This window comes from Pecten maximus, chromosome 2 (genome assembly GCF_902652985.1).
Source record: "Pecten maximus chromosome 2, xPecMax1.1, whole genome shotgun sequence".
Lineage (NCBI taxonomy): Eukaryota > Metazoa > Mollusca > Bivalvia > Pectinida > Pectinidae > Pecten > Pecten maximus.
Genome location: NC_047016.1, coordinates 13,855,158 through 13,871,269, shown reverse-complemented (window position 1 = coordinate 13,871,269; position 16,112 = coordinate 13,855,158).

Genomic DNA, 16,112 nt, shown 5'->3' with positions numbered 1-16,112 from the left:
AGCCCTTCACCCCAGCATGCTTAACCCCTAATATCAGTCTGTGGGCCTCTTGGTTATTGAGAAGAAGTCATTTGAAGATTATAGCCTATTTGATCCATGTGACCTTGAATGAAGGTCAAGGTCATTTATTTGAACAAACTTTGTAGCCCTTCACCCCAGCATGCTACAGGCCCAATATCAAGTCCCTGGGCCTCTTGGTTATTGAGAAGAAGTCGTTTGAAGATTATAGCCTATTTGACCCATGTGACCTTGAATGAAGGTCAAGGTCATTTATATGAACAAACTTTGTAGCCCTTCACCCCAGCATGCTACATGCCCAATATCAAGTCCCTGTGCCTTTTGGTTATTGAGAAGAAGTTGTTTAAATGAAAAAGTTGACGCCGGACGGACGGACGGACGGACGACGGACGCCGCACCACGGCATAAGCTCACTTGCCCTTCTGGCAGGTGAGCTAATAAGGCATAAAAACGCCATCAGTTATATGAAATAAGGCATAACGCGATCAGTGATATAAAAAGTAATAACACCACCAACAGTTATATAAAATAAGACAACAACTCCATCAGTTATATAAAATAAGGCTTGAAAAAACTAACAGGTATGTAAAATAAGACAACGCCATCAGTTATATAAAATAAAGCATAACACCGTTATCATTTATATAAATAAGGTATGACAACGCCATCAGTTACATAGAATAAGGTATGAAAAAGCGAACAGTTATGTTAAATAAGACAACAACGCCATCAGTTATATAAAATAAGGCATAACGCCGTCAGTTATATAAAATAAGGCATTACAACGTCATCAGTTATATAAAATGAGGCATAACAACGCCATCTGTTATATAAAATAAGACATAACGCCGTCAGTTATATAAAATAAGGCATAACAACGTCATCAGTCATATAAAATAAGGCATAACAACGTCATCAGTTATATAAAATGAGGCATAACAACGCCATCTGTTATATAAAATAAGGCTTGAAAAAACTAACAGTTATGTAAAATAAGACAACGCCATCAGCTATATAAAATAAGACACCGTCATCAGTTATATAAAATAAGGCATAACACCGTCAGTTATATAAAATAAGGCATTACAACGTCATCAGTTATATAAAATAAGGCATAACAACGTCATCAGTTATATAAAATGAGGCATAACAACGCCATCTGTTATATAAAATGAGGCATAACAACGCCATCTGTTATATAAAATAAGGCTTGAAAAAACTAACAGTTATGTAAAATAAGACAACGCCATCTGTTATATAAAATAAGGCATAACACCGTTATCATTTATATAAAATAATGCATAACAACGTCATCAGTTATATAAAATAAGGCATAACAACGTCATCAGTTATATAAAATAAGGCATAACAACGTCATCAGTTATATAAAATAAGGCATAACAACGTCATCAGTCATATAAAATAAGGCATAACAACGTCATCAGTTATATAAAATGAGGCATAACAACGTCATCAGTTATATAAAATAAGGCATACCAACGTCATCAGTCATATAAAATAATGCATAACAACGTCATCAGTTATATAAAATAATGCATAACAACGTCATCAGTTATATAAAATAATGCATGACATCGCCATCAGTTATATAAAATAAGACACCGTCAGTTATATCAAATAAGACAACGCCATCAGTTATATAAAATGAGGATTAACAACGTCATCAGTTATATAAAATGAGGCATAACAACGTCATCAGTCATATAAAATAATGCATAACAACGTCATCAGTTATATAAAATAATGCATAACAACGTCATCAGTTATATAAAATAATGCATAACAACGTCATCAGTTATATAAAATGAGGCATAACAACGTCATCAGTCATATAAAATAATGCATAACAACGTCATCAGTTATATAAAATGAGGCATAACAACGTCATCAGTTATATAAAATGAGGCATAACAACGTCATCAGTTATATAAAATGATTCATAAAAACGTCATCAGTTATATAAAATAATGCATAACAACGTCATCAGTTATATAAAATAAGGCATAACAACATCATCAGTCATATAAAATAAGGCATAACAACGTCATCAGTTATATTAAATGAGGCATAACAACGTCATCAGTTATATAAAATGAGGCATAACAACGTCATCAGTTATATAAAATAAGGATTAACAACGTCATCAGTTATATAAAATAAGGCATAACACCGTCATCAGTCATATAAAATAATGCATAACAACGTCATCAGTTATATAAAATAATGCATAACAACGTCATCAGTTATATAAAATAATGCATAACAACGTCATCAGTTATATAAAATGAGGCATAACAACGTCATCAGTCATATAAAATAATGCATAACAACGTCATCAGTTATATAAAATGAGGCATAACAACGTCATCAGTTATATAAAATGAGGCATAACAACGTCATCAGTTATATAAAATGATTCATAAAAACGTCATCAGTTATATAAAATAATGCATAACAACGTCATCAGTTATATAAAATAAGGCATAACAACATCATCAGTCATATAAAATAAGGCATAACAACGTCATCAGTTATATAACATGAGGCATAACAACGTCATCAGTTATATAAAATGAGGCATAACAACGTCATCAGTTATATAAAATAAGGATTAACAACGTCATCAGTTATATAAAATAAGACACCAACGCCATCAGTTATGTAAAATAAGACACCAACGCCATCAGTTATATAAAATAAGGCATAACAACGTCATCAGTTATATAAAATAAGGCATAACAACGTCATCAGTTATATAAAATAAGGCATAACAACGCCATCTGTTATATAAAATAAGGCATAACAACGCCATCTGTTATATAAAATAATGCATAACGGTCGGTACAATTACATAGCAATATGAACAGATTTATTACGAGTTCATTTGAGACAAATTTATTATGAACTGCTTCGCAGACCTATTGAGGTTTATACCCCCATACACCTCAACATAACTTTATTCAATCCTTATATTTATATTTTTTGGTAATTTTTTTTGTATAATATTTTGTCCTTGACAAATACGGACTTGTGTAAGTCTACCACGGAACTTACCGAAAGTACGTCATCACTCTTCGTCTACATATGGTTATTACTTTCAGGATTTCTTTCGTGAACAAACTTAATAACGAATTAAAACATATTATTTTTTAATGGAATTTATTTCATTTAAGCATTGATGTCATTTTTTTTTTTTTTAGTTTCATCGGGTATGAAACAAATTTTGTTTGCAAACTGTATGAATCCGCTAAAAAATTGACATCAACGCTTATAATTAATTTTTGAAAATGATTTTCTTATTTAAAACATGTTTTATGTACAATTTTACTGGTTTTAAATGGGATTCTTTTTCTCAAATCAATACGTAACGTCAATTGTCGGATTGTGACGTCACATTTTTCGCGCCATTCTCGGAATTTCTTTCATAGAAGAATGAAAAGAATTTTTCGACCAATCACATTTGAGTATTTACCATGAAAACAAAGAAAAATTAATTATATAAATATGATCACTTTTTAAAAGGAATTAAAAATATATAGTCCAAGCTCGACAAATGTATTCCTACGCCGGACTTGATATTGTTCATTGAAAAATGACTTGAGTTAACTGTGGTAGGTTCATTGAGTCTGAATTAAGTGGAAGTATAAATATTTGATATTATTGTACGAAGATTTGACTGAAAAAAAAAAATGAAATCAGCGTTCTACTACTACAAGAATGTTTACTATGTTAGCTGTATAGTATTTAACACTTAGAAACACGTCGAATGTGCTTAGAGTATTAGTGTCTACAATATACATATAGTAATGTTAATACAAAAATCGATCGTCGTGTGTGCTAGATGTGGAATGCACTAATCATGTATATAATAAACCATGTACTTATCAATACGTGTGTTGATTCTTTTGTAAGCTACCTAGACCTACTCTATCAGTTACCCTTACCGTACCCCTGAGCTGCGCGTGCGTGCGAACATACACAGTTTGTGGTATACATAATATACACACCCTAAAATTACACCTCATCGACTGATCATATACCTTTAAAACACCGTACATTGTGCCTACTGTGTGTGTGAAATGGTTTGGCATATGTCTATGGACTTATTATGTTCACCACACTGAAACGTCTGGTAGGAACCGGTGAGGTTGGTTAACGTTGGTGCTATATTTAAACATTACACACAGGATCAATAAGCATAAACATTAACATTAGTCCAGTAGAACTGTTCAGTGGCAATGCACTTTCCCGATTTTCGTGTCGGGACAGTGGCTGTCTGGTGTGGTAAGATGGCGAAGCTTCCTGTCTAACATGACACTACACGTGAATTTCGGTTACTAAGCTGACCCGATACCGATGGGTACTGCGGGATCTGTGACAACGTCTGAACGATCTGTACCAGACACTCCCACCTATACGGTCATGTCGTCGTTGTCTCGGTCTTCTGGGTCAGAATTCGACGGACATTCGACACACGTCGGCGTTCAAGCGGACAATTTGAGATGTACTCGGTCGTACAACAATGTAACGAGTGTAAAGGCGAATAGAGGTGATAGGGACGGTACGCACAAGTCAAAGACGGATACACACAAACTTGAGAACTTCGTCTCGGATAATAGTAAAGGCGAAACGTCGTCGAGTACGCGGGCGTTTAATAAAAGTTCGAAAGCCTTAATGACAAGCGCTTTCAAGACATCAATGAGTAACATCTTTAAGGTGACAGCTATGCGAATGCGAAATCTTTGTGTGATCAAGGAACCAGCGACGAGTCATATCACAATAAGGGTTTCGATAACCGATCAGATGGAGACTCGTTCCGAAATTCAAAAGGATATAGTGAGAAACAGAATAGTAAACTAATGAGAAATGACGCTTCAAAATCGGAAAGCAGTAAAGGTAATAGTTTTTCACATTCAGGCGGATTTTGTTACGTGTCCAGGTCAAATTCGTTTTCGTTTGGGAATGCAGTGAGTGACAGCAAGTCGGGTAATGCCTGGCGAAATAGTCGTGGAATAGACCACCAGGAACGCAGTGGCAGTGTACGTCATAGTTGCGGATTGGACGACGCGGGTTCGAGCCAGGCCAGTCGCTTTTCTAGAGCTGTCAACGACATCAAGGCAAGTAACGCCATCATTAGTTCAAGGAGCATGACTAACAACAGCTCAAGTGGTGTGTTACACAATCTTAAAAGTTACAAACAGCAAACCGTTTCTGGGATGCATAAGTCAAGTCGAACTGGTATGAGTGAGACGGACGGAGGCAGCATTAGAGATTCTAGGACAATCAATAAACACATCACAGGTCAGGCTATACGGCATAGTAAGGGTGTGGAAGATACTTCTACTTCGGATAGCATTCAAAACAGTCGTGGTGTTGATGTTCGCACCGCCGGCACTTCCGCATCATACAGCAAAATGGTGAATGACGTCTCAAATCAGGATCAGGTGGAGTCAACTCGTGGATTGAACATGCATTCAAAGTGTGTCGTCCTAACACAGGCTATTCCGTACGAAAACATTGCAGGCTACACCGAGACATTCAACAATGTCGTCACTAATGGGAAAGATTAGACGGATTCTATATTGATCTATTCTTTATAATCGGGGAGGGGGATGTCCTTTACCATTTTCGAATGATAATAGTCGTCGTATTATCTGACGAAATGGAAACTCCAAGAATCAAAGAAGAATATGATTATGACATAGATATCACATAGATATCATCGCGAAACACTGTTTTCGAGCTTACCGACAGACTGTGAATTAATAAAACAGGGTATTCGAGCTTACCGACAGACTGTGAATTAATAAAACAGGGTATTCGAGCTTATCGACAGACTGTGAATTGATAAAACAGGGTATTCGAGCTTACCGACAGACTGTGAATTAATAAAACAGGGTATTCGAGCTTACCTACAGACTGCGAATTAAGAAAACAAGGTATTCGAGCTTACCGACAGACTGAGAATTAATAAAACAGGGTATTCGAGCTTACCGACAGACTGAGAATTAATAAAACAGGGTATTCGAGCTTACCGACAGACTGAGAATTAATAAAACAGGGTATTCGAGCTTACCGACAGACTGAGAATTAAGAAAACAGGGTATTCGAGCTTACCGACAGACTGAGAATTAAGAAAACAGGGTATTCGAGCTTACCGACAGACTGAGAATTAATAAAACAAGGTATTCGAGCTTACCGACAGACTGAGAATTAAGAAAACAGGGTATTCGAGCTTACCGACAGACTGAGAATTAATAAAACAGGGTATTCGAGGTTTATGATAACAGAGAATTAGGGGTTGCATATCAGTTTTAATTATCCAGGTGGACTTTTTGCTCATAATGTCAAATTGCAGATCAAGGTAATGAGGCGTATTTTGCGTTGAGTGATAAGTTCACAAGTCTTAATTTTGATATTGAAACGTAATGTTCTGTTTTCGACACCTACGTCAGGATCGTATATATTAAATTACGATGCAGAGGTATGGGGTTTTCATAAAGCTTTGGATGTTGTGAAAGTACATATCCTTTTTTGTAATAAAAAAAAAAATGGTGTAAAGAAAAACACTGTGATTTAAGGAAGATTGCCACTACCTGTGAGTAGAAACCTAGCATAATTAAGTGCCGGTTAAAATTAAGAACATCGCATAATTGCATTTTAAAAGCATGTTACGAAGAGCGAGTATCATTAAATGACGGTTGGACCTAAACATCCAAACCGAAATCAACATATTAGGATTAAGCTACCTTTAGAAACTCAATGTCCTGAATAGTAGTAATAACTGTAGAATTATTGATTATCTGATGTATATCAGCAACAATTATTATGTAGTACCCAAACATGTTCCAGAGGCTCTCGTTATCGACAACTTGTTGATAAATTTTCTCTTCAATATCATAAGAAATATAATTAATGCCTCATATAAACAGTGGATTGCACGTTTCAATACTTTAAATATTGATTTGGAAACCAACAAAGAACTCAATGAATCTGTACCATGTGCAATGAAAATGACATTGAAGACAAATTTCGTTTCATACTGAAATGTGACTCCCATACTGACTTAAGGCGTGAGTACATTAAGCGATACTATTCCAAACGACCTTGTGTACTCAAAATACCAAAACATAAGGAAAGCTAAGACAATTTCTGTTCACAATTTCGTCGATAAATGTATAATTATTATTATTATTACTTAAATGTGCAAAGTATAGTTACAAGAAGTGTATGTCTTAACTATTTCAGATCAGTATAGATATTGTAAAGCATAATATTATATTGTATTTTCTGTTCAGGTCGATGCGTTGTAAACAGCCTATTGGTGTTTCTTGTTGCCCCCTCGGGTTGTCATTTGAGAAATTGTATTGCTATAAATGTTCATGATATTATATTGTATTTTCAGTTCAGGTCGGTGCGTTGTAAACAGCCTATTGGTTTTTCTTGTAGCCCCCTCGGGTTGGTCATTGGAGAAATTGTATAATTACACTGTATATAAATGTTCATGATATTATATTGTATTTTATTTTCAGCAACACAAAACTACATGTGTTGTGTAACAACATCTATAACATATATATATTTCATGTTGAACTATGTACGTAATTGTGCTACATTCTTGCGGTAATACTTGATATTATATGACATGACATAATATCATAAATACTACTGGTATCATTTAACATTAATATCATAAAAGTGAACAAGGAAAGTAGTGACATGAATGTTTTAATCTATTGTCAGATAGTTACATGTATATCATATTGTATTGCATTATAATATACAATTGTATATTGTGTTATTATAATATAATACATGTTCCACCAATGTAATGTCAACTCTCCAGTGTGTCTTGTGACATGAGGGTAACAAACAAGCTATGGCCGTTATCTTAATGATAACAGGTAGCATTTAATGTTCGCCTTGTAATTTTCAGGAAAATGGCTGTTTACATTTGCTTTACGATATATCTTAGATAATTAAATAACATGTAGATTTGCCAAGCAAATGACTTGTTACTATAGATTTCTAATGCATTACTAGGATTTTTAGCCGAAGTCAAAATTATTCTTGCTTTTTTATAACTACTTATGAGCTGTGATTAATATGATAACTGCCTTGTATAACTTATATATTTTGATATCATCGTAGATAAATCTATTGTGAGTGGTAGAACGTGATATTGATTCTATTTACAATAAAAGCTTTATATAACATTATCTAGTCTTAATTATATTACTACAGTGCACTACATTATTAATTGATTGTATTACTACAATGCACTACATTATTACTACATTTTATTACAGTATTGCTTCAGTATCAATTGATTGTATTACTACAGTATTACTACAGTATTGCTACAGTATCACTACAGTATTAATTGATTGTATTACTACAGTATTAATTTATTGTATTACTACAGTATTACTACAGTATCAATTGATTGTATTACAACAGTATCACTACAGTATTAATTGATTGTATTACTACAGTATTAATTGATTGTATTACTACAGTATTACTACAGTATCAATTGATTGTATTACTACAGTATTACTACAGTATCAATTGATTGTATTACTACAGTATCAATTGATTGTATTACTACGGTATTACTACAGTATTACTACAGTATTACTGCAGTATCAATTGATTGTATTACTACAGTATTACTACAGTATCAATTGATAGTATTACTACAGTATTACTACAGTATTACTACATTATCAATTGATTGTATTACTACAGTATCAATTGATTGTATTACTACAGTATCAATTGATTGTATTACTACAGTATCAACTGATTGTATTACTACAGTATTACTACAGTATCAATTGATTGTATTACTACAGTATTACTACAGTATCAATTGATTGTATTACTACAGTATTACTACAGTATTACTACAGTATCAATTGATTGTATTACTACAGTATTACTATAGTATTACTACAGTATCAATTGATTGTATTACTACAGTATCAATTGATTGTATTACTACAGTATTAATGGATTGTATTACTACAGTATCAATTGATTGTATTACTACCGTATCAATTGATTGTATTACTACAGTATCAATTGATTGTATTACTACAGTATCAACTGATTGTATTACTACAGTATTACTACAGTATCAATTGATTGTATCACTACAGTAATACTACAATATTACTACAGTATCAATTGATTGTATTACTACAGTATTACTACAGTATCAATTGATTGTATTACTACAGTATCAATTGATTGTATTACTACAGTATTACTACAGTATCAATTGATTGTATTACTACAGTATCAATTGATTGTATCACTACAGTATTACTACAGTATTACTACAGTATTACTACAGTATTAATGGATTGTATTACTACAGTATTACTACAGTATCAATTGATTGTATCACTACAGTATTACTATAGTATTACTACAGTATCAATTGATTGTATCACTACAGTAATACTACAATATTACTACAGTATCAATTGATTGTATTACTACAGTATCAATTGATTGTATTACTACAGTATCAACTGATTGTATTACTACAGTATTACTACAGTATCAATTGATTGTATTACTACAGTATTACTACAGTATTACTACAGTATCAATTGATTGTATTACTACAGTATTACTACAGTATTACTACAGTATCAATTGATTGTATTACTACAGTATTACTATAGTATTACTACAGTATCAATTGATTGTATTACTACAGTATCAATTGATTGTATTACTACAGTATTAATGGATTGTATTACTACAGTATCAATTGATTGTATTACTACCGTATCAATTGATTGTATTACTACAGTATCAATTGATTGTATTACTACAGTATCAACTGATTGTATTACTACAGTATTACTACAGTATCAATTGATTGTATCACTACAGTAATACTACAATATTACTACAGTATCAATTGATTGTATTACTACAGTATTACTACAGTATCAATTGATTGTATTACTACAGTATCAATTGATTGTATTACTACAGTATTACTACAGTATCAATTGATTGTATTACTACAGTATCAATTGATTGTATCACTACAGTATTACTACAGTATTACTACAGTATTAATGGATTGTATTACTACAGTATTACTACAGTATCAATTGATTGTATCACTACAGTATTACTATAGTATTACTACAGTATCAATTGATTGTATCACTACAGTAATACTACAATATTACTACAGTATCAATTGATTGTATTACTACAGTATCAATTGATTGTATTACTACAGTATTACTACAGTATTACTACAGAATCAATTGATTGTATTACTACAGTATTACTACAGTATTACTACAGTATTGCTACAGCATCAATTGATTGTATTACTACAGTATTACTACAGTATTACTATAGTATTACTACAGTATTACTACAGTATCAATTGATTGTATCACTACAGTATCAATTGATTATATTACTACAGTATTACTACAGTATTACTTCAGTATTACTACAGTATTAATTGATTGTATTACTACAGTATTACTACAGTATCAATTGATTGTATTACTACAGTATTATTACAGTATCAATTGATTGTATTACTACAGTATTACTACAGTATCAATTGATTGTATTACTACAGTATTACTACAGTATCAATTGATTGTATTACTAAAGTATTACTACAGTATCCATTGATTGTATTACTACAATATTACTACAGTATCAATTGATTGTATTACTACATTATTACTACAGTATCAATTGATTGTATTACTACAGTATCAATTGATTGTATTACTACAGTATTACTACAGTATCAATTGATTGTATTACTACAGTATTACTACAGTATCAATTGATTGTATTACTACAGTATCAATTGATTGTATTACTACAGTATTACTACAGTATTACTATAGTATTACTACAGAATCAATTGATTGTATTACTACAGTATCAGTTGATTGTATTACTACAGTATCAATTGATTGTATTACTACAGTATTACTATAGTATTACTACAGTATCAATTGATTGTATTAATACAGTATTACTACAGTATTGATACAGTATTACTACAGTATTACTATAGTATTACTATAGTATTACTACAGTATCAATTGATTGTATAACTACAGTATCAATTGATTGTATTACTACAGTATCAATGGATTGTATTACTAAAGTATCAATTGTAGTAATACTGTAATAATACAATCAATTAATACTGTAGTAATACTGTAATAATACAATCAATTGATACTGTAGTAATACTGTAATAATACAATCAATTGATACTGTAGTAATACTGTAATAATACAATCAATTGATACTGTAGTAATACTGTAGTAATACTGTAGTGATACAATCAATTGATACTGTAGTAATACTGTAGAAATACAATCAATTGATACTGTAGTAATACTGTAGTAATACAATCAATTGATACTGTAGTAATACTGTAGTAATACTGTAGCAATACAATAAATTGATACTGTAGTAATACTGTAGTAATACTGTAGTAATACAATCAATTAATACTGTAGTAATACAATCAATTAATACTGTAGTGATACTGTAGTAATACTGTAGTAATACTGTAGTAAAACTGTAGTAATACAATCAATTGATACTGTAGTAATACTGTAATAATACAATCAAATGATACTGTAGTAATACTGTGGTAATACTGTAGTAATACTGTAGTGATACTGTAGTAATACAATAAATTAATACGGTAGTAATACAATCAATTAATACTGTAGTAATACAATCAGTTGATACTGTAGTGATACAATCAATTTATACTGTAGTAATACAATCAATTGATACTGTAGTAATACAATCAATTAATACTGTAGTAATACAATCAATTGATACTGTAGTAATACTTCCGGTTATGACGACCAGGTGAGCAGTCGTGGTGAGGATCGCCTCTGTGAGTGCATTGGTTATATGGCAGACTTATGCAAGTGTTTTGCCTGAAATTTTGATGTTACATGTTGTATTTTCCCAAGGATGTCTGATTGACTGTCTTCTTTTTGAATATCAACATTGTTCATGACTGTGTGAGCAGTTTTTGTTGCTGGTGACTGGTATCTTATATATAGCTCTCACCTGAACGCGCACCTGTGTAACGTACACGTGTCATAATTGCCTCGTGCGTTCCAGTACATAATTTTATGACCAGTATGGGTACCAACCAAACCCCAGTACCTGACTATAAGTGTGAGAACTTCTCAGATATCTCTGAATGTTTCAAAAATCTTCACCGCTGCTTTTCCCAAGATTTGAAAAATGTTAAAGAAGACCTGTGTGTTCTTAATGAAAAAGTCAATGTCCTAGATTCGGCAGCTACCTGGGTCAACTCAGAAATAAACGACATGCATAGTAAACATCTTCCGACCATAAGAGGAAAGGAATGAACGGTTAGCTCTTGATCTCTGGGGAAGGAAATGGAATCTTGTGGTGAGGGGGATACCTGGAAACATTAAGGAGTTACCCAAAGATACACTAAAAAAATTTCGTGAGTTCCTTATTGGTCCAAGCGATACATAGTTTACCATCTGGAGATGAGGCCAAACGGAACAACATTGTTAGATTCGTGTCCCTTATAGACAGGGACACAGTCCTGAATCAAGCCATTAGAATACTGAGACCTGGATGTGGAATGGCTGTGATAACTGACCTGCCACCAGAACTGTCCAAACGAAGGGGGGAGTTATTAAAGCAAAGATTGACAATGCCGGACTCACAACGGAAGAAAACGCGTCTAGTCTACAGGAAGGAAACACCATTCCTGAAACTAGTAACTAATATACAGATATTTGTATGATTGGTTAATATATTTCTATCAGGAATATGCATATCGTTCGGGGTTTGTAAACAAATATGCGAGAGTACAGATGAATAACTTCATTCTAGTGGACACGCCCATATTCACGTCCGACAATTTTTTTTTAAAGTATGAATACATTTTATAATATAATATTTATATTTCCACTTAATTCACACTCAATAATCCTACCACAGTAAATTCAAGTAATTTTTCAATGAACTATATCAAGTCCGGCGTAGGAATACATCTGTCGAGCTTGAACTTTATTTTTTATTACTTTTCAAATGTGATCATATTTATACGAATAAATTCCATTAAAAATAATATTTGTTTTGATTCGTTATTAAATTTGTTCACGAAAGAAATCCTGAAAGTAATAACCATATGTAGACGAAGAGTGATGGCGTACATTTCGGTAAGTTGGTTTAAACTGTATTTTATTTGGTTATAGCAATGGTACATACAGATAATACAAATATAAGGATACAGAAGCAAGTACTTGGTACTTATATTAATCCGTCTCCTGATGTAGATATAGGCTATGGACCGATATTGACAAAATTAATCATACATATGTCATATATATATATTTATATTATATAAAATGTGCAGGAAAGAGAAAGAGAACGGGTGCAGGGGTCGGGTTGGGGATTACTGGGTGGCATCAGGGTTGGCATCAAAAATGCAAGAAAGGAACAAACACGGGTTGTTTACCATCCGAGTTCATAATAAAAATGTACTTACACTATATGATATAAGTATTGGGACTGTACATGTATTTTTTATAAGGATTTACTATTAGTATATAGTTAAACAATACAAACACAAAATCTTAACGAAATCTGCGCTATACAAAGTGTATATAACTTATCGCGACAATAAATAGGATTTCTGGCATAAAGACAACGTTACTGAACAAAGACAATGGTAATTTCAGAATAACGTTAGATTGAACACAATCAGAATTAACTTCGTTGAACTGAACAGGGAATTCTAGACTACCATGGAGTAAAAGGTTAACATTATAGTTATAGTTAGGAGGCGATTAAACATTTAAGTCTTAGCTACCGGTAATTTGCACAATGGAGGAAGAAGTGTTCAGTAGTTTCAGTAGACAGATTACACGAAGACATAGGGCTATCAACTAAGTTTCAAGCGAACAGATGAGTATTCATTGAGCTGCAGTTCATTCTTTGACGTGCATGATGGATCTGGCCGTGTCTACTTCTGCAGTGGTAATAGTGCTGAGGGACAGAGTGAGCAGAAAGAGTGTCGGAGTTAAGAATTTTTTTTAAGTTAGTTATGGACGGATAGAATTTAATGTTTTAGGTGTTTAAGGTGTGTTCTATAAATCAACAGAAGAGGATATAAAAGAATATTTATAGAGTTTTGTTCGACATTCTATTTGGCAGAAATTATTAGCTCTTCTTGTGTTATGAGTATGAATATCAGATTGACGAACAGGTAGGAAGTTATTCAGGTAAGGAGGGTACTGACCATGAACAATCTTGTGGAATTGAATAATTTTATGCTTGCGAGCACTAAGGGGGTCCCAACAGGTTTCTTCATCAAGTCTAGCGTGGCTTGTGAGTTGAGTTGCACCAGTCACGATTAGTTTAAACATATTTTTATTGAAAAATTCAATAGGAATTGGACACAAGTTATACAACTTATATATCGTCCTTTTCCATATACAAGTATGTGATGATATATGCAATGGCAGCAATTATAATGAATGATGATGACATATATACGTATATATAAAATAAACACAACATTAATTATTATAGGTGACAAGAAATAATACACTTGACATACCAGTACCCATAGTTTATAGAAAGTAAGTTTTCCATCACATGGCGTTTTGTATACATATTATAAGATATATACTATAATTATGTAGCTGAAGATATAAATACACTGTACTATAAGTCATGAAAATTAAACCACTACAGAAAACTTTCAGTATTTTTTATGTATTCTTGGATTATTAAACGTATATTTTCATTATCTTTTTCGCTTAGATCATCAGATCCATTAAGTATCAACTTCAAATCAATGTTAACATTGTGTACTGATAATTTTCTCAAAAGAATTGCACGTTGGTTATTAAATTGATTACACTCCAAAAAGTAATGAAATGCGTTTTCAACAGGAAAGGAACAATTGCAAAATGGATACAGAATTATATTAACTTATAGAGGTCACCATTTAATGCACTACAACCATGTCGGAGTCTTGTATGTATAACATCAAGTTTTCTGTTTCCTATGGTCAGTCTAGTTACAGGTTTTTTCGGTTTAATTTTTTGTTAAAAATTGACAGTTTCTGAAGACCGTATTGAAATGTCTAAAGAATTCCAAAATTTCACAGTACTAGGAAGGAATGATTTTCAAATAATGTAAGGCGACATCTAGGTGGTATATAATTTTGATTATTTCTTAAGTTATAATTAATATTTTCGTTAACTCTGTTTGGCAAAATGTCATTTAAGTAAGACGGAGCCAAATTATGGTGCATTTTATAAAATAATAACAATTTCTTTTGTTTCCGTCTTTCAGATAGTGGTTCCCACCCAGTTTCTAAGTATAGAGATTGCCGACTTGCGAAAGAAGTTAAACCTGTAACTATTCTTGCCGCTTCTAATTGAATTTTCTCTAATTTTTCCGAATCTGTATTGTTATATCCATCCCATACTTCACTCGCATATTCCAAAAGAGGTCTTATGAATACAATATATAATTTTGATAATGTTTCCTTATTTAAGGTAAATTTCAATTAGCGTAGAACCGATATATGTCGCGAAGCCGAAATAGTGATATTTGAAATATGTGTCTCCCATTTTCCGTTTTCATTCAATGTTACTCCCAAATGTCTATGGGTGCTACTGGTGCTCAAAACTGTGTTATCAAATTGTAAATTAACATCAATTTGATTAAACAGTACAACATCTGTTTTTCTTGGATTAAAATTAACTTTCCACAGCCTTGACCGTTCTTCAATAACCAATAAATCTTGAGTTATGTGGTGTTCTATTTCTATTTGATTATTGCTGAATATGCGAGGGAGGTATGGTCAGCAAACATTCTCGATAAAGATAGCAAATTATCCGAAATATCGTTAATAAATATCAAAAATAAAAAAGGTCCAAGGACAGAGCCTTGTGGAACACCAGCTTTTAGATAACCCATATAAGAATTACTGTCACCTAAAACAACAAATTGATTTCTATCAGTTATGTAAT